Source organism: Dama dama, chromosome 13, assembly GCF_033118175.1.
Source record: "Dama dama isolate Ldn47 chromosome 13, ASM3311817v1, whole genome shotgun sequence".
NCBI classification, from domain to species: Eukaryota; Metazoa; Chordata; class Mammalia; order Artiodactyla; family Cervidae; genus Dama; species Dama dama.
Genome location: NC_083693.1, coordinates 31866180 through 31889524, shown reverse-complemented (window position 1 = coordinate 31889524; position 23345 = coordinate 31866180). Strand labels below are relative to the sequence as shown.

General features: G+C 43.9%; 1 pseudogene; it reads left to right on the top strand.

Annotated features, from left to right (window-relative positions):
• The first annotated feature begins 17430 nt into the window (after positions 1–17430).
• LOC133067991 (nucleolar RNA helicase 2-like) lies at positions 17431–19725 on the top strand (annotated as a pseudogene).
• The last annotated feature ends 3620 nt before the right edge of the window (positions 19726–23345 follow it).

Below are 23345 nucleotides of genomic sequence, written 5' to 3'. Positions count from 1 at the left end.
CTTTAATGGCTGAGTAGTATTCCAGTGTATATATATACCATACAGTCTTCATTGTTCTGTCAGTGGATAATTTTTTGTGGATTCTATGTCTTGGCTGTTGTAAATAGTACTAGCCTGAAAATTGGGGTGCACAAGTCATTTTGAATGATGAATTTCTCCAGATATGAACCTGGGACTGGGATTTCAGGATCATATGCTGTATGTTTAATGTTCAAGGAAACTCCATGCTGTTTTCAATAGTGTCTTCACCAGTTAACAGTCCCACCAAGACTGTAGGATCCCCCTTTCCAAGATCCCTTTTCTGTACATCCTCTGCAGTATTTGTTCTTTGTAGATCTTCTCAACGATGGCCATTGTGACCAGTGTGGGGCGATACTTCACTGTAGTTTGATTGGCAGTGACTTGGTAATTACTGATGTGGAGTATGTTTTCATGTGCTTTTGTTAATTTTTTGTTATGTGCTTTTGTATTTTGTTATTGTACACCTTGTGAGTACAATTTACTTCTTGAATCTGCTTTCCTGAAAGTTGGCCCTGTTTGGAATTCTTTTCCAATGATTTATTTACCCCAGGACATTTCTTGAGGGCGGGTGTCATTGACAGCCCTTTCAGACTTGTGACTATTAAGACCTCTTCAGAATATTTTTTTATGGTATATTTATTAATCTGAACCAGCTAATGGCTCTCTGCCCCCTGAAACTTTCTTCTTTGGTAACCATAAGTTTCTTTTTTAAGTCTCTGAAGCTGATTCTCTTTTGTAAAAAGTTCATTTGTATCCATTTTTAGGTTCCACCAGAAATGATATCCTATGACACCTGTCTTTCCCTGTCTCACTTAGTATGATCATCTCTAGTTTCTTCCCTGTAACTGGAAATGGCATTATCTCATCCCTCTTTATTTCTGAGTATTATTGCATTGTGTATATGTACCCATCTTCTGTATCCATTCATCAGTCCTTGTACACTGAAGGTGCTTCCCTGTCTCTGCTATTGTACCTAGTGCTGCTGTGATCGTCAGGGTGCAGGTGTCTTTTAAAATTTTGGTTTTCTCTTGATCTGTGCCTAGTTATAGAGTTGCTGGGTCACTTGGTACTTCTCTGTTTAATTTTTATGTTTAGTTGGAGAACCTCCATATTGTTATGTTATGTTTTGTCATGTTATGTTATTGTGGAGAACCTCCATATTGTTTTGTTATGTTATGTTTTGTTATGTTGTGTCACGTCATGTTATGTTCTTGTGGAGAACCTCCATAATGTTCTCCCTCGTGGATGTACCCATTTATATTCCCACTAATGGTGAGAGGGTTTTCTTCTCTCCACACTTTCTGCAGAATTTATTGTAGATTTTTTGAGATGGTCATTCTGATCGATGTGAAGTGATACCTCATTAGACAACTGATGCCTTTCTCAAAGAACTAATGATACTAGAATCTTTTCTTGTACTTTATGGCCATCTCCATGACTTCTGTGGAGAAATGTGCATTCAGATCTTTGGCCAATTTTTTATTGGATTGTTTGTTTTTTTATATTGAGGTATACAAGTTTTATGTGTAGAGAGAAATTCCCTGTGGCTAGCTTCATTTAAACGAATTTTTTTCTTTCTTGATTGTCTTTTTTTCTTTCACTGATGGTTTTCCTTTGTTGTGCAAATGCTTTTAACATCTATTAGGTCCCATTTGTTTATTTTTGTGTTTTGTGTCCAGATTCTTAGACGTGGATCAAAAAAGATCTTCCTGCATTTTATGTCAGAGTGTGTTCTGCTTTTTTCCTCAAGAGCTCCACCATACCTGTCCTTTTATTCAGACCTTTAATCTACTTGCAGTTTATTTTTGTGTATGGTGTTAGGGAGTAGTCTAATTTCATTCTCATCTTCATGCTAAGGAAGCTGCCTGGTGTCCTCCACAGTGGCTGCTCCCAATTTCCATTCCCAGCATCAGTATGGGAGGGTTCTCTTTTCTCTATACCCTCTCCAGGATTTACTGTTTGTAGTGTTTCTACTTATGGCCATTGTGACTGGTGTGAGGTGATACCTTGTTGAAGTCTTGATTTGCACTTCTCTCATATTTAGTGATGCTAGCATCTTTGCATGTGATTTTTTAAAACAATGTGAGTTAAACTTACTCGAACTGGCTTCTTGAATGATTTCCTTGCTTTAGTATTTTTCCAATGACCTCCCCTAGGACGTTTCTTGAGGGCAGGTATTTTTTTACTTACAGCCCCTCGGGCCTTGTGAATGTTAAGTGCCCATGAGCAATGGTTTCAAAGTTGTTGTTATGAGAAATGGCCCCAAGGTGGCAGCATGTCTTTATGCCCAACTCTGGTTACTGGGGGAACCACCAGAGCCTTGGGAAAATCCTGTTCCTGGACTGTCTGTTCGAGTGGAATGTGCCAGAAAAAGCACTTAAAGCTTGTGGCCCATTCCTTTATCCTTCCTTTCCCCTATCACCTGGACAAATCCCAATTCCTGCAACACCACTCTGGGGAGGGTGCTTTCATCCATAGGTGGGGCAACCCTAAGGAAGAAGGCTGGAGGCAGAAACCCCAACACCAGGAGACGTGAAGCCCACAGGGCTTTTCAGAGCTCTTCCAGCCCAGAGGGTGCACATCCTTTGGGTGCAGTAGGCGTAGTTTCACTGCAAGAGGACGTGCCTGCATCTGGAGGTTGTGGGCCCGTGTAGAGGGGAGCAGGCTCACCAGGGCCATGCGGCAGGGCTCATTGGCTGGCACACCCTCCCCAGCTCCGTCAGCCCCGTGACAGCCCGTCCTCGGGAAACAAGCCTGCCCAGGCTTCAGGGACGTGACTGCAGCCCAGGTCACCAAGGCCTCAGGGGAATAGAGCTGACATTCACTCTTTGTAATTTGTATTTTGTATTGGTGTGTAGGTGACTTACAATGTTGTAGGGTGTTTTTGTTTTTTGTTTTAGATGGACAGCAACATAATTCACTTATGCATAGACGTGTAATGTCATTTTTTGGGTTCTCTTCCCGTATAGTTTATTGTGCAGGGTTGTGTAGGGGTCCTCATTGCTTATTTGTAAAGAGTAGTGTGTGTATGTTCATCAACACCTGCTCATTTCTCATCACTCATCATCTTTCCCTTTTGGCAACTATAAGGTGCTCTGCTATGTTGTGAGGCAGTTTCTGTTTGGTAAAGAAGTTCATTTGTATCCGTTGTTAGAATTTACCATCAAGTGATATCATATGATACTTGTCTTTGTCTCACTTCACTTACTATGATCGTCTCTACTTCCTTCCTTGTTGCTGGACATGGCATGATGTCACCCTCAGTATGGTGACTAATACAGCACTGTGTGTGTGTGTGTGTGTGTGTGTGTGTGTGTGTGTGTGTGTGTGTGCGTGCGCGCGTGCCCCATCTTGTTTATCCAGTCATGGGTCCTTATCCGTTTAAGTTGCTTCCATGTCTTGGCTGTTGTACATAGTGCTGTCATGAACATCGCATGCACCTGTCTTTTAAAAGAATGGTTTTCTCTGAATCTATGCCCAGGAATGGGATTCTGGGTCCTGTGGTGCTTCTGTTTAGTTTTTAACGAGCCTTTGTTCTGTTCTCCTTCCTGGATTTGCTACTTTTATTCCCACCAACAGGGAGGAGGGTTCTTTTCCCTCTATATCCTCTCCAGCCTTTATTGTTGTAGATTTTTTTGTGCTGACCATTCTGACCTGTGTGAGGCGATGCCACATTGTTCTTCTCATTCATAGTTCTCTAACACTTACAGGTGCTGAGCATCTTTTCATGAGCTTCCTGGCCACCTCTATGTCTTCTTCAGACAAATGTCCACTTAAATCTTGTGCCCCTATTTGATTGGGTTGTTTCTTTGATACTGAGGTCCCATCACTTCATGGGAAATAGATGGGGAAACAGTGGAAACAGTGTCAGACTTTATTTTGGGGGGCCTCCAAAATCACTGCAGATGGTGATTGCAGCCATGAAATTAAAAGACACTTACTCCTTGGAAGGAAAGTTATTACCAACCTAGATAGCATATTTAAAAGCAGAGACATTACTTGGCCAACAAAGGTCCATATAGTCAAGGCTGTGGTTTTTCCAGTAGTCATGTATGGATGTGAGAGTTGGACTGTAAAGAAAGCTGAGCGCCGAAAAATTGATGCTTTTGAACTGTGGTGTTGGAGAAGACTCTTGAGAGTCCCTTGGACTGCAAGGAGATCCAACCAGTCCATCCTAAAGGAGGTCAGTCCTGGGTGTTCATTGGAAGGACTGATGTTGAAGCTGAAACTCCAGTACTTTGGCCACCTCATGGGAAGAGTTGACTCATTGGAAAAGACCCTAATGCTGGGAAGGATTGGGGGCAGGAGGAGAAGGGGACCACAGAGGGTGAGATGGCTGGATGGCATCACTGACTCGATGGACATGGGTTTGGGTAGACTCCGGGAGTTGGTGACGGACAGGGAGGCCTGGCGTGCTCGGTTCACGGGGTCGCAAAGAGTCAGACACTGAGTGAGTGAACTGAGGTGCATAAGCTGTTTGTACATCTTGGATATAAATTCCGTGTTGGTGTCTTTGTTTACCAACATTAGTTTCATTATGAGGGCCGTCTTTTTGTTGTGTTTATGGTTTCCCCTGCTGTTACAACACTTTTAAGGGTAATTAGGTCCCATTTATTTTTGTTTTATTCCTCATGATTCTAAGAGATGGGTCAGAAAAGGACTTGCTGCATTTTATGTCAAAGCGTGTTCCACTCTTTTCCTCAAGACTTTGATTGTTTCCATCTTTTTATTTAGGTCTTTACTCTATGTGGAGTTTATTTTTGTGTATGCATCAAGGAGTATTCCAATTTCATTCTGTTTATCATTTCTTTAAAAATCTGCACACCATTCTCCATATTGTCTGTTACTAATTTACCTTTTCATTAACAGTGTAAGAGTGTTCCCTTTTTTCCACTTTTTCTAGAATTTATTGTTTGTCAACTTTTGGAAACAGTGATTGTGAATCATGTGAGGAAATACCTCATTGGATTTTTGATTTGCATTTCTTTAATATTTAGCAATGGTGACATCTTTTAAAGTGATTTTTTTAAAGGGTATGAGTTAAACTTACCACCTGAAATTGGCCACTTGGACACCTGCCTTTCTTTGAATTCTTTTTCAATGACCGTTCCTAAGACATCCCTCAAGTATACGTGTATTTTTCTTACAGAACTTGAATCCTTGTGAATATTACACGCCCAGCAGCACAACTCTTCATCATGTAATTACAGAAAATGGCCACAAGATGGCAGCACTTCCTTATGTCACACGGTTTTGGGGGGTCTTTTTTTTTTTTTGGTTTTTTACTGTAATTTCCTCCTGTTTTATATTGGAATAGAGTTGATTTCTGATGTGGTATTTATTTCCAGTGTACAGGAATTCAATTTAGTTATATATAGATGTTTATCTATCCTCTTTCAGGTTCTTTTTTGCATGTAGGTGATTACAGTGTGTTCAATAAACTTCCCTCTGCTTTTCAGTAGTTCCTTTTGAGAGCATCTCTTTGATATATATTAATGTGCATATGTTAATTCTAAACCCCTAATTTCTCACGCCTGTATCAGGAGGCTCTGCAGAGGGCAAAGGCACTCTAGGTTCTTTGTGGAGGCACACCGCCTGCCACATGCTCCCAGTTCCCTCAGCCCCAGGACACTCCAGCCTTGGAACCCAAGCCAGTCAGGCTCCGGGGGTGTGACCACAGCCTAGGTCACTATGGCCTGAGGGGAATAGAGTCAGCATTTCTTTTTATTTTTCTTTTGATGTTTTTAACCTATAATTTGAACCAGAGTAAATAGGTGACTTACAATCATGTGGGTCGTTTTTTTTTTCCTTCTTCTTCCTTTTCAATCTAGGATAACTTGATTCACTTCTACATAGATGTATATACATTATTTGGGGGGGGGGGGTTGTGTAGGTAATCACACTGTGTTCTATATGTTTACCTGAGTTACACAGTAGGTCCTGGTGACTTTATAAATAGTAGTGTGCATATATTAGTCTGAAGCAGCTCATTTCTCCCTCATCCATAACCTTCTATGTTGGAGAGCAGTTCTTTCTTTTCTAAGTCTGTGAGGCTGTGTCTCTTTAAGAAAGGAGTTCATTTTCATCTGGTTTGGATTACACCTAGAAGGGATATCATATGATGCTTGTCTGTCCCTGTCTCCCTTACTTCACTTCGAATAATTATTTCAACTTTCTTTTTTGTGACTGGACTTGGCCTTATTTCTTACTTTTTTATGGTTGAGAAATGTTGCATTGTGTATATGTACCCCATCGTGTATCCATTCATCTGAAATTTCTGCAATTAACTTGCTTCCCAGACTTGGCTGTTGCAACTTGTGGGCCAAGAATGCAGGGGTGTCTTTTACAGTTTTTATTTTCTCTGGACTTATACCCAGGTGTGGGATTCCTGGGTCCTAAAGTCCTGTGTTATTTTTCAAATGACCCTCCATACTGGTCTCCCTGGATGAACCTATGTACATTATGACCAACAGTTCAGGAGGGCTTCCTTGTCTCTACACCCTCTCCAGCATTTATTCTTTTCTAAATAATTTTACTTGTTCACTTGTCTTTGGTTGCAGAAATCCAGCTGTCTCTATCTGCAGTGAGCGGGGGCTACTCTCTGGTTTCACTGTCAGAATGAGGCTTCTCATTGTGGTGGCTTCTGGTTGCAGAACGCAGACTCTAGAGCACCATGCTTCAGGAGTTGTGGTGGGAGGCCTCAGTAGTTGTAGTTCAGGGGCTCTAGAGCACAGGCTCAGCAGTTGTGGCACATATGGGCTTAGTGGCCCCACTGATGTGGAATCTTCTGAGACCATGGTTCCAATCCATGTCTCCTGCATTGGCAGGCACATTCTTCACACTGCACCACCAGGGAAGTCCTAGAATTTATTCTTTAAGATGTTTTAAGATGACCATTCTGACCAATGTGAGTGCTTACCTCATTGGACTTGGATTTGTGTTTTGCTAATAATTTAGTGATGCTGAGAATAGTTTCATGTCCCTAAGTGCAATCTATAGGCCGTCCCAAGATAAATAACCATTTCAATCTTTGCCCCATTTTGTTCTTGGTTATATGTATTGTTGATATTAAGTTACACAAGCTGTCCATATGTTTTGGAGATGAATCCCTTCTGGGTATCTTCCTTGGCAAATACTTTTTCCTATTTAAAATATTTATTCCTGATCTCAAAAATGGCAGAATAATCTCTGTTTGTTTCCAAGACAAATCATTCAATATCACAGTAATACAAGTCTATGCCCCAACCAATAATGCTGAAGAAGCTGAAGTTGAACGTTTCTATGAAGACCTACATGACCTAGAACTAACACCCAAAAAAGATGTCCTTTTCATTATAGGGGACTGGAATGCAAAAGTAGGAAGTCCACAGATACTGGGATTAACAGGCAAGTTTGGGCTTGGAGTACAAAATGAAACAGGTCAAAATCTAACAGAGTTTTGCCAAGAGAACACTCTGGTCATAGCAAACACACTCTTCTAACAACACAAGAGAAGACTCTAAACATGAACATCACCAAATGGTCAATATCAAAATCAGATTGATTATATTCTTTGCAGCCAAAGATGGAGAAGCTCTATACAGTCAGCAAAAACAAGCCTGGGAGCTGACTGTGGCCCAGATCATGAACTCCTTATTGCCAAATTCAGACTTAAATTGAAGAAAGTAGAGAAAACCACTAGACCATTCAGGTATGACCTAAATCAAATCCCTTATGATTATACAGTGGAAGTGAGAAATAGATTCAAGGGTTTAGATCTGACAGACAGAGAGCCTGAAGAACTATGGACAGAGGTTCATGACGTTGTACAGGAGACAGGGATCAAGACCATCCCCAGGAAAAAGAAATGCAAAAAGGGAAAATGGTTGCCTGAGGGGCCTTACAAATAGCTGAGAAAAGAACAGAAGTGAAAGGCAAAGGAGAAAAGGAAAGAGATACCCATTTGAATGCAGAGTTCCGAAGAATAGCAAGGAGAGAGAAGAAAGCCTTCCTCAGTGACCAATGCAAAGAAATAGAGGAAAACAATAGAATGGGAAAGGCTAGAGATCTCTTAAAGAAAATTAGAGATACCAAGGGAACATTTCACACAAAGATGGTCTCAATAAAGGACAGAAATGGTATGGACCTAACAGAAGCAGAAGCTATTAAGAAGAGGTGGCAAAAATACACAGAAGAACTGTACAAAAAAGATCTTCATGACCCAGATAACCACAATAGTGTGATCACTCACCCAGAGCCAGGCATCCTGGAATGTGAAGTCAAGTGGGCCTTAGGAAGCATCACTACGAACAAAGCTAGTAGAGGTGATGGAATTCCAGTAGAACTATTTCAAATCCTAAAAGATGATGCTGTGAAAGTGCTGCACTCAGTATGCCAGCAAATTTGGAAAACTCAGCAGTGGCCACAGGACTGGAAAAGCTCAGTTTTCATTCCAATCCCAAAGAAAGGCAATGCCAAAGAATGTTCAAACAACTGCACAATTGCCCTCATCTCACACACCAGCAAAGTAATGCTCAAAATTCTCCACGTGAGGCTTCAACAGTACGTGAACTGTGAACTTCCAGATGTTCAAGCTGGTTTTAGAAAAGGCAGAGGAACCAGAGATCAAATTGCTAACATCCGCTGGATCATCAAAAAAGCAAGAGAGTTCCAGAAAAATATCTGCTTTATTGACTACGCCAAAGCCTTTGACTGTGTGGATCACAACAAACTGTGGAAAATTCTTAAAGAGAAGGGAATACCAGACCACCTGACCAGCCTCCTGAGAAATCTGTATGGAGGTCAAGAAGCAACAGTTAGAACTGGACATGGAACAATAGACTGGTTCCAAATAGGAAAAGGAGTACGTCACCCTGCTTATTTAACTTCTAAGCAGAGTACACCATGAGAAATGCTGGGCTGGATGAAGCACGGGCTAGAATCAAGATTGCTAGGAGAAATATCAATAACCTTAGATATGCAGATGATAACACCCTTATGGCAGAATGTGAAGAAGAACTAAAGAGCCTCTTGATGAAAGTGAAAAAGGAGAATGAAAAAGTTGGCTTAAAGCTCAACATTCAGAAAAGTAAGATCATGGCATTTGGTCCCATCACTTCATGGCAAATACTTGGGGAAACAATGGAGACAGTGAGAGACTTTATTTTGGGGGTCCCAAAATCACACTGCAGATGTGATGTGACTGCAGTCATGAAATTAAAACATGCTTGCTCCTTGGAAGAAAAGCTATGACCAACCAAGACGGCATATTAAAAAGCAGAGACATTACTTTGCCAACAAAGGTCGGTCTAATCAAAGCTATGATTTTTCCAGTAGTCATGTATGGATGTGAGAGTTGGACTATAAAGAAAGCTTAGCACTGAAGAACTGATGCTTTTGAACTGTGGTGAACTGTGGAGAAGACTCTTGAGAGTCCCTTGGATTGCAAGGAGATACAACCAGTCCATCCTAAAGGAGATCAGTCCTGGGTGTCCATTGGAAGGACTGATGCTGAAGCTGAAACTCCAATACTCTGGCCACCTGATGAAAAGAACTGACTCATTTGAAAAGACCCTGATGCTGGGAAAGATTGAAGGCGGGCAGAGAAGGGGATGACAGAGGATGAGATGGTTGGATGGCATCACCGACTCGATGGACATGAGTTTGAGTAAGCTCCAGGAGGTGGTGATGGATGGGGAGGCCTGGCGTGCTAAAGTCCATGGGGTCGCAAAGAGTCAGACATGACTGAGCAACTGAACTGAACTGATTTTGAGGATTATCCTTGCCTTTCCTTGAGGATTTCCTTTAGGTATGCGAATACTTTTAATTCAGTCCCACTCTCTGATTTGTGGTTTATTTTTCATTATTCTAGGAGATGGACCCATAAAGAACTTGCTGCATTTTACGTCAGATTGTGTCCTGTTTACATTTTTCTCAAGAATTTCATAGCATCTATCATTACATTTAGATATCTATGCTCTCTGGGATTTATTTTGTGTTTGGTGTTAGAATGCTTTCTAATTTCATTCTCATTTTCATGGTTGAAGGAGTCCTCACAGTGTCCTCCAGAGTGGCTGTTTCCCATTTCCATCCCAAGCATCTGTGGTGGAGGGATCCCTTGTCTGCGCATCTTCTCAGCACTGACTATTTGCAGAGTGTTTGGCAACGGCCATCCCTCTGGGTGTGATGTGATAACCTCATTGTGGTTTAGAATTGCATTTCTCTAATGTCCAGTGGGCATGTATGGATGTGAGAGTTGGACTGTGAAGAAAGCTGAGCGCCAAAAAATTGATGCTTTTGAACTGTGGTGTTGGAGAAGACTCTTGAGAGCCCCTTGGACTGCAAGGAGGTCCAACCAGTCCATCCTAAAGGAGATCAGTCCTGGGTGTTCATTGGAAGGACTGATGCTGAAGCTGAAACCCCAATACTTTGGCCACCTCATGCGAAGAGTTGACTCATTGGAAAAGACCCTGATGCTGGGAGGGATTGGGGGCAGGAGGAGAAGGGGACGACAGAGGATGAGATGGCTGGGTGGCATCACCGACTCGATGGACATGGGTTTAAGTAAACTCCGGGAGTTGGTGATGGACAGGGAAGCCTGGCGTGCTGCAGTCCATGGGGTCGCAAAGAGTCGGACACAACTGAGCAACTGAACTGAACTGAATGCTTAGTTTTTTGACATCTTTTCATGTGATTTTTAAAAAACGTGTGATTTAAACTTACTGCTTGAAATTGGCTTCTTTAATGCCTGTCTTGTTTTGGATTCTCTTTCGATGACAAAGGACATTTCTGGAGGGCAGGTATTTTTTATTTACAGACCCTGAATCCTTGTGAATATTAAAATTCCCAGCAGCACAGCTCTGCCTGGTGTTATTTCAGAAAATGGCCACAAGGCGGCAGCAGTACTTCATGCCGCATTCTCTCTCTCTCTTTTTTTTTTTTTTTGGTCTGTAAATTCCTTGTTATTTTCTTTTGGAATACAGTGGATTTCTGATGTTGTGTTTGTTTCAGGTTACAGGAACTCGATTCAGTTACACACAGACATTTATCCCCTTTAGGGTTCTTTTTCGCATATAGGTGATTATCGTGTGTTCAATAAACTTTCCTATGCTATTCAGTGGGTACTCTAAATCATCTATTTGATATATATTAATACATTTATGTTAATTCCAATCTCTTAATTTATCCTGCCTGTATCTGGATGTTGGGGGCTCTGCAGAGGGCAACAGGCACTCCAGGTCCACTCTGGAGACACACTGCCTGCCACATGCTCCCAGCTCCCTCAGCCCCAGGACACTCCAGCCTCGGGACCCAAACCCGGCAGGCTCCCGGGATGTGACAGCAGCCTGGCTCAGTGGGTCCTGAGGGGAAGAGAGTCAGGATTGCTTTTTCATTTTTTCTGTTTTCATCCCATCATTTGAACTGTGGGTGGGAAATATCCCCTGAAGGAGAATATGGCAACCCACTCTAGGATTCTTGCCTGGAGAATCCCATGGACAGAGGAGCCTGGCGGGCTACAGTCCATGGGGTCACACAGAGTCAGACATAACTGAGCAACCAAGGACAAGCACAATACAGTGAATGACAATCTTGTGGGTGGTTTTTTTTGTTTTTTTTTTTTTCCTTTTCCTTCTACCACAAACTGTTTCGCTTTGACATGATGTACGTATGATTTGTCGGGGGTTTTCCCCTTGTGGATTAATACAGAGTGTGGAATAAGTTTCCCTGTGTTACACGGTGGGTCATGGTCACTTACTTTATCAATAGTAGTGTGCATATCTTAGTCTGAAGCAGCTTATTTCCCATGAGCTGCCCCACATCTTTATATCTGGTGACCAGAAATTTCTTTCCTAAGTCTGGGAGCCTGTGTCTCCAAGCAATAGGCTCATTTGAATCCCTCTTTAGTTTATACCTAGAAATGATATCATATGATACTTATATTTCCTTGTCTCCCTCACTTCACTTGGAATGATCATCTCTACTTTCTTTTCTGAGGCTGGATTTGGCATTATTTCCTACTTCTTTATGGTTGAGAAATATTCCACTGTGTACATGTATCCCCTTGTCTGTATCCATTCGTCTGTGCTTCTACAATTAACTTGCTTTCCTGTCTTGGCTGTTGTACCTAGTGGGGCTGAAATAACAGGTTACATGTCTATTAAAATTTTGGTCATCTCGACTCCAGCCCAGTTCCAGACATGAGACTCCGCCTGCTCAGGCTCCAGGAATGGGAGAGCAGCCCAACTCGGGGAGGTCGTGGGGAATGAAGTAGGCACTGCTTTTCTGTTCCTTTTCTTTAGTCTCACGCATCTGCTACCTTGGAATATAGTCAATTTGCAGTTTTGTGCTTGTCTTCAGATTACAGCCACCTGACTCACTTATGACATATACATACAGCATATCTGTTTTTTGGATTCTGTTGCCGTAGAGATTATTGCAGAAGGTCGAGTAAAGCACCCTGCACTGACCATCAGGTCCTTCCTGAGTATCTAGAGAGATATATATTTCTGTGTATATTCGGAAGGAAGGAAAGAGACAATCCAAAAGAATTATCTGTTATAGATACAGATTTCTATGTATATCTTAGCCCTGATGTCCTAATTCATCCTTACTCTTTCACTTTTTCTTGGAAACTTCTGATTGTGTTGAATTCTCAGAGTCACTATTTTTGTTGTAAATTTATTCCATTGTATCTCTTTTTGTATTTTGCCTATAAGGGACATCATATGCTATTGTCTTTCTCCATCTGACTGACTTCACTTAGTCTATGATCCTCCAAGATTGATCCTTGTGACAATTAGTGGCACAATTTCAGTGGCCATTTTTCATGGCTGAGTAACAGTTCATTGTATGTATGTACACATCTTCTTTAACCTTTAATCCATCGGGTGACATCTTGCAGGTTCTGTGTCTTGGCTCTGGGAAGCAGTGCTGTAGTGAATGGTGGGGTGCCTGTGTCTTTTTCACTGATGGCTTTCTCAGGAAACAGGCCCAGGTGTGGGTATGTCAGACCATGGGCTGAGCTCTTTGGAAGCTTTAGTTTCTGGCCTGAGGAGACTGTCCTTTCTAGGGGCTGTTTCCAGCGTCCATTCACACTGACCGTGTTGGGGGGGGTTTCCTCTCCACCGAGCTCTCTCCCCTGTTCATTGTTTGTAGACTTGTGAGGATGACCATTCTGACAGGTGAGGATTGAGTTCTTGTTGGCTTTTAGATTGGCATTCCTCCTGCAATAATTGGGGGTGTTGAGCATCTTGTCCTGTGGCCATTTGGAGATTAGGGGGATGTGAGGAAAATTTACCTGTTGCAATTAGCTTCTTGAAAGTTCGTCGTGTTTGGAATTTATTTCTTCTATCACCGTCCCAGGACCTTTCCTGAGGGCAGCTGTCATTAACAGTCCCACAGACCTTGTGAATTGGAGGTGCCAGTAAGCACAAACAGAGAAGGCAACGGCACCCCACTCCAGTACTCTTGCCTGGAAAATCCCATGGATGGAGGAGCCTGGTAGGCTGCAGTCAATGGGGTCGCGAAGAGTCGGACACGACTGGGCAACTTCACTTTCACTTTTCACTTTCATGCATTGGAGAAGGAAATGCAACCCACTCCACTGTTCTTGCCTGGAGAATCCCGGGGACGGCGAAGCCTGGTGGGCTGCCGTCTATGGGGTCGCACAGAGACGGACATGACTGAAGCGACTTAGCAGGAGCAGCAGTAAGCACAAAAGATTGAGTTGTAGTTACAGGAAATGTCCACAAGGAGGCAGCACTTTTTCATGCCCAAGTCTGGTTCCATCTGCGACCAGAGCCTTAGGGAAGGCCGGCTTCCTGGCCCAGTGAATTAGAGTGGCGTATGTCTGAGCAAACACCCAAATGCTTGAGTCTCACTACTTCTTTCCCCTACAGCTTTACCCCTCCTCTCAAGATTCATGCCTGCCTGGGGTACCGCTCCTTGCTGAGGTGCCTAGGAGGCTGCACCCTCAGGAAGGAGCCTTCAGCAGGGGACCCCAGTGCCAGGGCCCTGGATATTTGGTAGCTTTACCCTTTATCCTTGAGGCCAGCGGACTATGCCACCATCGTTGGATGCAATAGGGATGCTTGTCCCAACCAGAAAAAAACAGGCAGTACAGGTTTAAGAGGTGTGTCTATGAAGGGGACCCTACCCAGCTGTCTCAACCCCACCCCAGTGCAGCCCTGGGACTCTAGTCTACTCAGGGTCCAGGGAGGGGCTAGCAGCACAAGACAGTGAGGTCAGAGGGGAGATGAGAGGCATTACTTTTCTTTTTCTTTTCTTTAATCTCATGCCAATGCCATGTTGTAGTCAATTTGCAGTTTTGTGATTCTCAGTGCACAGTCCACTGATTCAGTTAAGACATATATATACAGCATATCTGTTCTTTTTATCCATTCTTTTGCCATAGAGGTTATTGAACAAGGTTGAATAGAATTCCTGTGCTAAAAATCAGGTCCTTGTGGATTATCTATTATAGATACAGGTTTCTGTGGATAAGGTAGTAGTAACCTCCTAATATGTACCTGCCACTTTCTTTTTTTTTTCTTCTTGTAACAGTTCTTTGTGTTGATCTGAGTCTCTTTTTATGTTGTAAATTACTTCCTCTGTATGTCTTTTTTTTTTCAGTTTTGCCCTCCAGGGACATCATCTGCTATTTTCTTCCCCTGTTGCTGACTTCACTTAGTGTATTATCCTCCAAGGTTCGTGCTTGTGGGGAACACTGGCATCATTTCACAATTTCAGTGGCAACATTTGAGGTCTGAGTGATGGCCCCTAGTGTGTATGCACCACATTTCTTTAAGATTTTATCTGTCAGTGGACTTTTTCTTGGGTCTGTGTCTTGGCAGTTGGAGGTACCACTACAGTGAAAGTTGAGATGCATGTGTAATTTTGAATGAAAGTTTTTCTAAATGTAGGCCCAGGTGTGGGTATTAGAATTCTGGCTTTAGTTGTCTTGTCTGTTTTGTTCTGGCCCGTGCAGGCATTGTCCCTTCAAAGGGCTGTTGCCAGCATCTGTTCGCAGGGAACACAAAGGGGGATTCCATCATCTCCTGGCTCTCTCCTCCATGTACTGTCTGCAGACAGTTAGGATGGCCATTCTAACTGTCAGATGGGATTTGATTTCTTGTTGTGATTTTGATCAGCATCACTCCTGTAATGTTTAGGATGCTGAGCATCTTGTCCTGTGGTTGTTTGGGTTCTTTTTTTCTTTCCTTAAAGGGTATGAGGGAAATTGATCTTTGAAATTGGTTTCTTGAAAGTTGATTGTGTTTGGAATTTATCTCTAATAGCTGCCGCAGGACCTTTCTGAGGGCAGCTGTCCTTTAACAGTCAGTTCAGTTCAGATCAGTCGCTCAGTCATGCCCAACTCTTTGCAACCCCATGAATCACAGCACGCCAGGCCTCCCTGTCCATCACCAACTCCCGGAGTTTACTCAAACTCATGTCCATCGAGTCGGTGATGCCATCCAGCCATCTCATCCTCTGTCGCCCCCTTCTCCTCCTGCCCCCAATCCCTCCAAGCATCAGGGTCTTTTCCAATGAGTCAACTCTTTGCATGAGGTGGCCAAAGTACTGGAGTTTTAGCTTCAGCATCAGTCCTTCCAATGAACACCCAGGACTGATCTCCTTTAGGATGGACTGGTTGGACCTCCTTGCAGTCCAAGGGACTCTCAAGAGTCTTCTCCAACACCACAGTTCAAAAGCATCAATTCTTTGGCGCTCAGCTTTCTTTATAGTCCAACTCTCCCATCCATACATGACCACTGGAAAAACCATAGCCTTGACCAGACGGACCTTTGTTGGCAAAGTAATGTCTCTGCTTTTAAATATACTATCCAGGTTGGTCATAACTTTCCTTCCAAGGAGTAAGCGTCCTTTATTTTCATGGCTGCAATCACCATCTGCAGTGGTTTTGGAGCCCCAAAAAAATAAAGTCTGACACTGTTTCCACTGTTCCCCCATCTATTTCCCATGAAGTGATGGGACCAGATGCCATAATCTTAATTTTCTGAACGTTGAGCTTTAAGCCAACTTTTTCACTCTCCTCTTTCACTTTCATCAAGAAGCTCTTTAGTGCCTCTTCACTTTCTGCCATGAGGGTGGTGTCATCTGCACCTCTGAGGTGATTGATATTTCTCCCAGCAATCTTGATTCCATCTTGTGCTTCCTCCAGCCCAGCATTTCTCATGATGTACTCTGCATATAAGTTAAATAAACAGGGTGACAATATACAGCCTTGATGTACTCCTTTTCCTATTTGGAACCAGTCTGTTGTTCCATGTCCAGTTCTAACTGTTGCTTCCTGACCTGCATACAGATTTCTCAAGAAGCAGGTCAGGTGGTCTGGTATTCCCATCTCTTTCAGAATTTTCCACAGTTTATTGTGATCCACACAGTCAAAGGCTTTGGCATAGTCAGTAAAGCCTGGCTAGGCCTTCCTACGGAGAAGGCAATGGCACCCCACTCCAGTACTCTTGCCTGGAAAATCCCAAGGACGGAGGAGCCTGGTAGGCTGCAGTCCATGGGGTCGCAAAGAGTCAGACGTGACTGAGCGACTTCACTTTCACTTTTCACTTTCATGCTTTGGAGAAGGAAATGGCAACCCACTCCAGTGTTCTTGCCTGGAGAATCCTGGGGACGGCGGAGCCTGGTGGGCTGCCGTCTATGGGGTCGCACAGAGTCGGACACGACTGAAGCGTCTTAGCAGGAGCAGCAGCAGCAGCAGGCCTTCCTAATTGGAGGTGCCCGTCAGCATTGATGGGCAAGTGTAGTTATAGGAAGTGTCCACAAGACGGCAGCACTTCTTCATGCCCAACTCTGGCTCCACCTGCACCCAGAGCCTTAGGGAAAGTCGGCTTCCCCGGCTGTGAATCAGGGTGGAATGTGCCTGAGCAAACACCCAAGGGCTTGAGTCTCCCTACTTCTTCCCCCTAAAGCTTCACCCCTCCCCTCCAGAGTCATGCCTACCTGGGGCACCGCTCCCTGCTGAGGTGCCTAGGAGGCTGCGCTCTCAGGAAGGAGCCCTCAGCTGGGGCCCCCAGCACCAGGGCGCTGGATACTTGGTGACTTTACTCTGTATCCTCAAGGCCAGAGGGTCAGGCCTATCACTGGGGTGCACTAGGGATTCTGGCCCAAGCCAGAGAAAACCAGACAGTACCGGCTTAAGAGGAAGGAGTCTCAGCGCAGGGCACCCTGCGCGGCTGCGTCGGCCCCGCCCCAGCGCAGCCCTGGGGCTGAGTCTCCTCAGGGTCCAGGGATGGGGTAGCAGCGCAAGTCACAGAGGTCGGAGGGTATAAACTAACACTACATTTCTCTCTTTTTGTTTTGTCTCATGCCAGTGCTATGTTGAAGTCTCGTCAATTTGCAGTTTTGTGCTTGTCCTCAGCAACTGAGACTGGTCGGCCTACACAGCTTGTGTGAGTGATGCCAGGGAAACTTGTTAGTGACGCGGCTTTGGAGTCAGACACAGCCGTGGCAAAAGTGGAGATGCCACGAAAGCAAAATGAGAAGAAAGGTAAAAAAGAGAAGCCAAAATCTAGGAAGACTGAAGAGGAAGCAGAAGAAAAGGAAGAAATGATTTCTCCCAAAGCTACAAAGGTTAAGAAGAAAGCAGAGCCTTCTGAGGTTGACATGAAGTCTCCTACATCTAAAACGTCAAAAAACAAAGAGGAGCCATCCTAAGATGACATTATTTCTCCTAAAACCAAAGTTCAAAAAAAATCAAAGGAGGCCTGTGAAAAGACAATTGTTTCTCTTAAAACCAAAAAAGTTACAAAAAATGAAGAGCCTTCTGAGGAAGAATCAGGTGCACCTAAGCCCAAAAAGATGAAGGAAGAAAAAGAAATAAATGGAGAAATTCAAGAGAAAAGCCCCAACCTCAAGAATGGATTCCCCAATTCTGGACCTGACTCCAACTCCAAGGAAGCTGCCAGTGAAGAAAACAGTGAGTTAGAGCAGGCAATGACTGTGAAGCAAAAAGATGGAGCTTTCTCTAATTTCCCCATGTCTGAAGAAACTACTAAACTTCTCAGAGCCCGAGGGGTGACTTTCCTGTTTCCTATACAAGCAAAGACGTTTCACTATGTCTATAGTGAGAAGGATTTGATTGCACAGGCACGGACAGGAACTGTAAAGACGTTCTCCTTTGCTATCCCTTTGGTTGAGAAATTTCTTGGGGAACTGCAAGACTGGAAGAGAGGTCATGCCCCTCAGGTACTGGTTCTTGCACCCACAAGGGAGTTGGCAAGTCAAGTAAGCAGAGATTTCAGTAACATCACAAAAAAGCTGGCAGTGGCTTGTTTTTATGGTGAAACATTGTATCAAAGACCACCTGCAGAATGGCAAGCTAGATCTCACCAAACTTAAGCATGTTGTTGTGAATGAAGTTGACCAGATGTTGGATATGGGCTTTCCTGATCAAGTGGAAGAGAGTTTATGTGTGGCACACAAGAAAGATTCAGAAGACAATCCCCAAACATTGCTTTTTTCTGCAACTTGCCCCTATTGGGTGTATAATGTTTCCAAGAAATACATGAAATCTACATATGAACAAGTGGACCTGACTGGTAAAAAGGCACAGAAAATGGCAATAACTGGAGAGCACCTGGCTATCAAGTGCCACTGGACCCAGAGGACAGCAGTTACTGGAGACGTGAAAGAGTGTACAGTGGTTTTCAAGGGCGCACTGTCATATTTTGTGAAATGAAGAAAGAAGCCCAGACATTGTCACAGAATGTGACTGTAAGACAGGATGCCCAGTCATTACACGGATACATTCCACAGAAGCAACGGGAAATCACCCTGAAAGGTTTTAGAAATGGTGATTTTGGAGTTTTGGTTGCAACCAATGTTCCTGCGCGTGGGTTAGACATCCCCGAGGTTGATCTGGTTGTTCAAAGTTCTCCAGCAATGGATGTGGAATCCCACATTCATTGTTCTGGGTGAACAGGTAGAGCTGAGAAGACCAGGGTTTGCATCTGCTTTTACCAGCACAAAGAATACCAGTCAGCCCAAGTGGAGCAAAAAGCAGGAATTAAATTTAAACAAAGAGCTGTTCCTTCTGCAACAGAGATAATGAAAGCTTCTAGCAAAGATGCCATCAGGCTTCCGGACTCTGTGCCTCCCACTGCGATTAGTCACTTCGAGCAGTCAGCCGAGAAGCTGATTGCGGAGAAGGGAGCTGTGGAAGCCCTGGCAGCTGCCCTGGCCCGCATTTCCGGTGCCGCGTCCGTAGACCAGCGCTCCTTGATCGACTCCGAAGCAGGCTCTGTGATCATGATCGTGGTGCTCAACTGAAGTGCCAAACATTGGTTATGCTTGGAAAGAACTTAAAGAGCAGCTGGGGGAGGCTATTGATTCCAAAGTGAAGGGAATGGTCTTTCTCAAAGGAAAGCATGGTGTTTGCTTTGATATCCCCACTGCATCAGTAACAGAAGTACAGGAAAAGTGGTGTGATTCACGGCGCTGGCAGCTTTCTGTGGCCACAGAGCAACCAGAGCTGGAAGGTCCACGGGAAGGATATCACAACTTCGAGGACAGCGGGAAGGCAATCGAGGCTTCAGGGGACAGCGCGAGGGCGACCGAGGTGTCAGGGGACAACGAGAAAGAAGGAGAAGCTGCAGAGGACAGCAATCAGGAAGTGGCAACAAAAGTAACAGATTCCAAAACAAAGGCCAGAAGCAGAGTTTTAATAAAGCATTTGGACACAATTTAAAGTAGGGGATTTATTTGGCAAAAACAGAACTATGTTCAGCAAGGTGGAGCTGACCGTTACTTTTCATACAAAGTTAAAAGCACAGTGTATTTCCTTCCTGACCACTTGCTCAGTCCCCATCTCTTCCAGAGAGAAAAACTTCATCTAAATTATTTCATCTGATTGGTGACTGTCATTTATAACTTTATTGCCACTTCTGTCTTGAGTATTCCTTTGGGAAATGTGTATGGATTCATTACATATTCTAATGTATTGTCTAAGATTATAAGATAAAGTCAAGCATGTATCTGCTGATACTTTTTAAGTTGACCTGTCTTTATACTTAGAAATATGTCATAATAGTAGAGTTCCCCGGAGTAGGTAACGGCAACCCACTCCAGTACTCTTGCCTGGAGAATCCCATGGATGGAGGAGCCTGGTAGGCTACAGTCCATGGGGTCGCTAAGAGTCGGACATGACTGAGCGACTTCACTTTCACTTTTCACTTTCATGCATTGGAGAAGGAAATGGCAACCCACTCCAGTGTTCTTGCATGGAGAATCCCAGGGACAGAGGAGAGGAGCCTGTTGGCTGACGTCTATGGGGTTGCACAGAGTTGGACACCACTGACGTGACTTAGCAGCAGTCGGGTCCCCTGGTGGCTCAGATGGTAAAGACTCTCCTGCAATGCAGGATCCCTGGGTCAGGAAGATCCCCTGGAGAAGGAAATGGCAACCCACTCCAGTAATCTTGCCTGTAGAATTCCATGGACAGAGGAGCCTAGCAGGCTACAGTCCATGGGGTTGCAAAGAGTCAAGCATGACTGAGCAACTATCACTCACTCAGTGGGCAACAGACTGATTTACTTATGACAGATACAGCATATTTGTACTTAAAAAAATTTTTTTTTGCCATAGACTTTATTAAAAAAAGTTCATAAACCTCTCTGTGATGATTATCAGGTCCCTGTGGACTCTTCATTAGAAATACAGATTTTTTTTGTACATGTGTAAGGAAAAAAAGGAGATTGTCTTTGTGGATTATGTGTTACAGACACAGATTTCTATGTATATGTTAGAGATAAATGTTTCTCTGTATATGAGCATAACAGGAAGAAAGTAAGGAAGGAGATAACCCTTGTGGATTAGCTAATGCAGATACAGATTTCTGTGTATACGTCAGTACCGACCTCCTAATTCAGACCTAGCCCTTTCCATTTTTTTCCCTGCAATTCTTTGTCTATGTATGAATCTCTGAGTCTCCTTTTGTGTTGTAAATTACTTCCACTGTATCTCTTTCTTTTTGTGTGGGTGAGTGTGTGTTTACTTTGCCTAGAAGGGACATCATCTGATATTTTATTCCTCTGTTGCTGAATCCACTTACTGTATGATCCTCCAAGGTCCATCCTTGTGACCACTGGCATAGTTTCATAATTTCAGTGGCAATTTTTTTATATCTGAGTGATAGCCCATTGTATATATATACCACATTTCTTTAATATTTAATCTGTCGGTGATGTTTTATTGAGTCTGTCTTGGCTATTGGAAGTAGCACTGCATGAACATAGGGGTGCATTTGTCTTTTTGAATGATTCTCTCAGGATTTAGGTTCACATGTGGGAAGTCAGTATCCTAGCCTTAGTTTTCTGGAAAGGTTTTTTTTTTTTTTTCCTGGCATGGGGAAGCTGTCCCTTCTAGTGGCTGTTGTCAATGTCCATTCCCACTGACCATGCAGGGAGGTTCCCTCTTCTCCCAGCTCTCTCCCACATTTATTATTTGTCGACTTGTGAGGATGGCCATTCTGACCAGGTGGGATTTGATTTCTTGTTGTCGTTTTGATTGGCATTCCTCCTGTAATATTTGGGAATGTGGAGTGCTTGTCCTGCAGCCATCTGGGTTTGTTTGTTTGTTTGTTTTTTCTTTTCTTTTCATAAAGGGTGTGAGGAAATTTTACCTGTTGCAAGCTGCTTCTGGAAAGGCAGTTATGTTCAGAATTTATTTCTGCAGTACCCACCCCAGGACCTTTCCAGAGGGCAGCAGTCATTAACAGCCACACAGGTGCCAGTAAACACCGGTCGGCAAGTTGTAGTTATAGGAAATGTCCACGTGATGGCAGCACTTCTTCATGCCCAACTCTGGTTCCACCTGCAACCAGAGCCTTAGGGAAGGTCAGTTCCTGGGCCATAAATTTGAGCGGAATGTGACTGAGCAAACCCCCGAGGCCTTGAGTCTCACTGCTTCTTCCCCCTAAAGCTTTACCCCTCTCTTCAAGGCTCATGCCTACCTGGGGCACCGCTCCCTGCTGGGGTGCCTAGGAGGCTGCACTCTCAGGAAGCAGGCTTCAACTGGGGACCCCAGCGCCAGGGCCCTGGACACTTGGTGACTTTACTCTTGCCTTCGAGGCCAGAGGGTCAGACCATCATCAATGGGTTGCACTAGGGATTCTGGTCTCAGCCAGAGAAAACCAGAGACAGTACAGGATTGAAACATCTCAATGAAGGGCATCCTGCCTGGCTGTCTAGACCTCACACTAGCTCAGCCCTGGAATTCAAGCCTAATCATGTTCCTGGAATCAAATAGCATCCTGAGTCCAGCAGGTCAGAGGGAATAAACTAGACATTACTCTTCTCTCCTTTTCTTTAATTTCATGCCGACGCTGCGGAAGGCTAGTCGATCTGCAATTTTGTGCTTGTCTTCAGTGTGTTGCTGGCCAAAATCTCGGCCTCTCTGCCCAGCGAAGCCGAATGAAAAATACGGAGACAGAGTTTGCAGGAAATAGAAAGGTGGCTTTAATTGTCAGCTGGCAGAGAGCAGAAGACAGTAGTCTCATACCTCAAGAACTGTGCCTCCACTCCATGAAGAGTCTACGGGCTTATATAAGGTGAGGGACAAAGGTGGCAGGCTCTTGATTTCTTCCTTGTGCATTGTTTTGTTGACTAAAAAATATAGTCACAACTTGAAAGTAGAGAGTTATTTTATTTGGTGCAAATGTTTAGGACTCCAAGCTCTGGAGACAGCATTGCAGTAGCTCTGAGAAAACTGCTCCAAGGAGGCAGAGGCTAAGTCAGGCTATATACAAATTCGCCACAAAGAGAGCATGCAGTCTGAGCATCAAAGATCAGGTATCAGGTTATGGAATTTAGCATTCTATGTATGGGAAGATGCAAGCCTCTGGGCTCACCAAATTCATTCCTTTCACATGCACCTCAGCCATCTGGGTCCAATCCTGTTTCCTTGTTCACCTTGCTTCTTGCATTCCCCTAGCTCCTCAGCAATCACCATGGGAGGGGGGTGGCAACACTCCCTAGATCACAGTTTGGGGAGCCCTCATTCACATTTGGAGACCAGAAATCACTGATGGTGGTGATGTTTCTTGTTTATTAATATGGCAGGGTGTTTTCATTTAATGGTTTCAACGACCGTCACAGGCTGGCGTCAGTAACTCAGTAATTGTGTCCAGCAGTTCAGTGGCCCTGTGGCCTTCTTTCTGATGTATAACTACAAGGGGAAGGGTGTTGTAAGCAGAGAGGAGATGTACTTAACATAGAGTCAAAAGAAGAAGTGTGAATTGTAGCTCCTGCAGAGTTAGGGAGGAGAAAAGCAAACTTAGTTACAGACCTGCAGAGTTAGGAGCAGTTAAAGTAAAA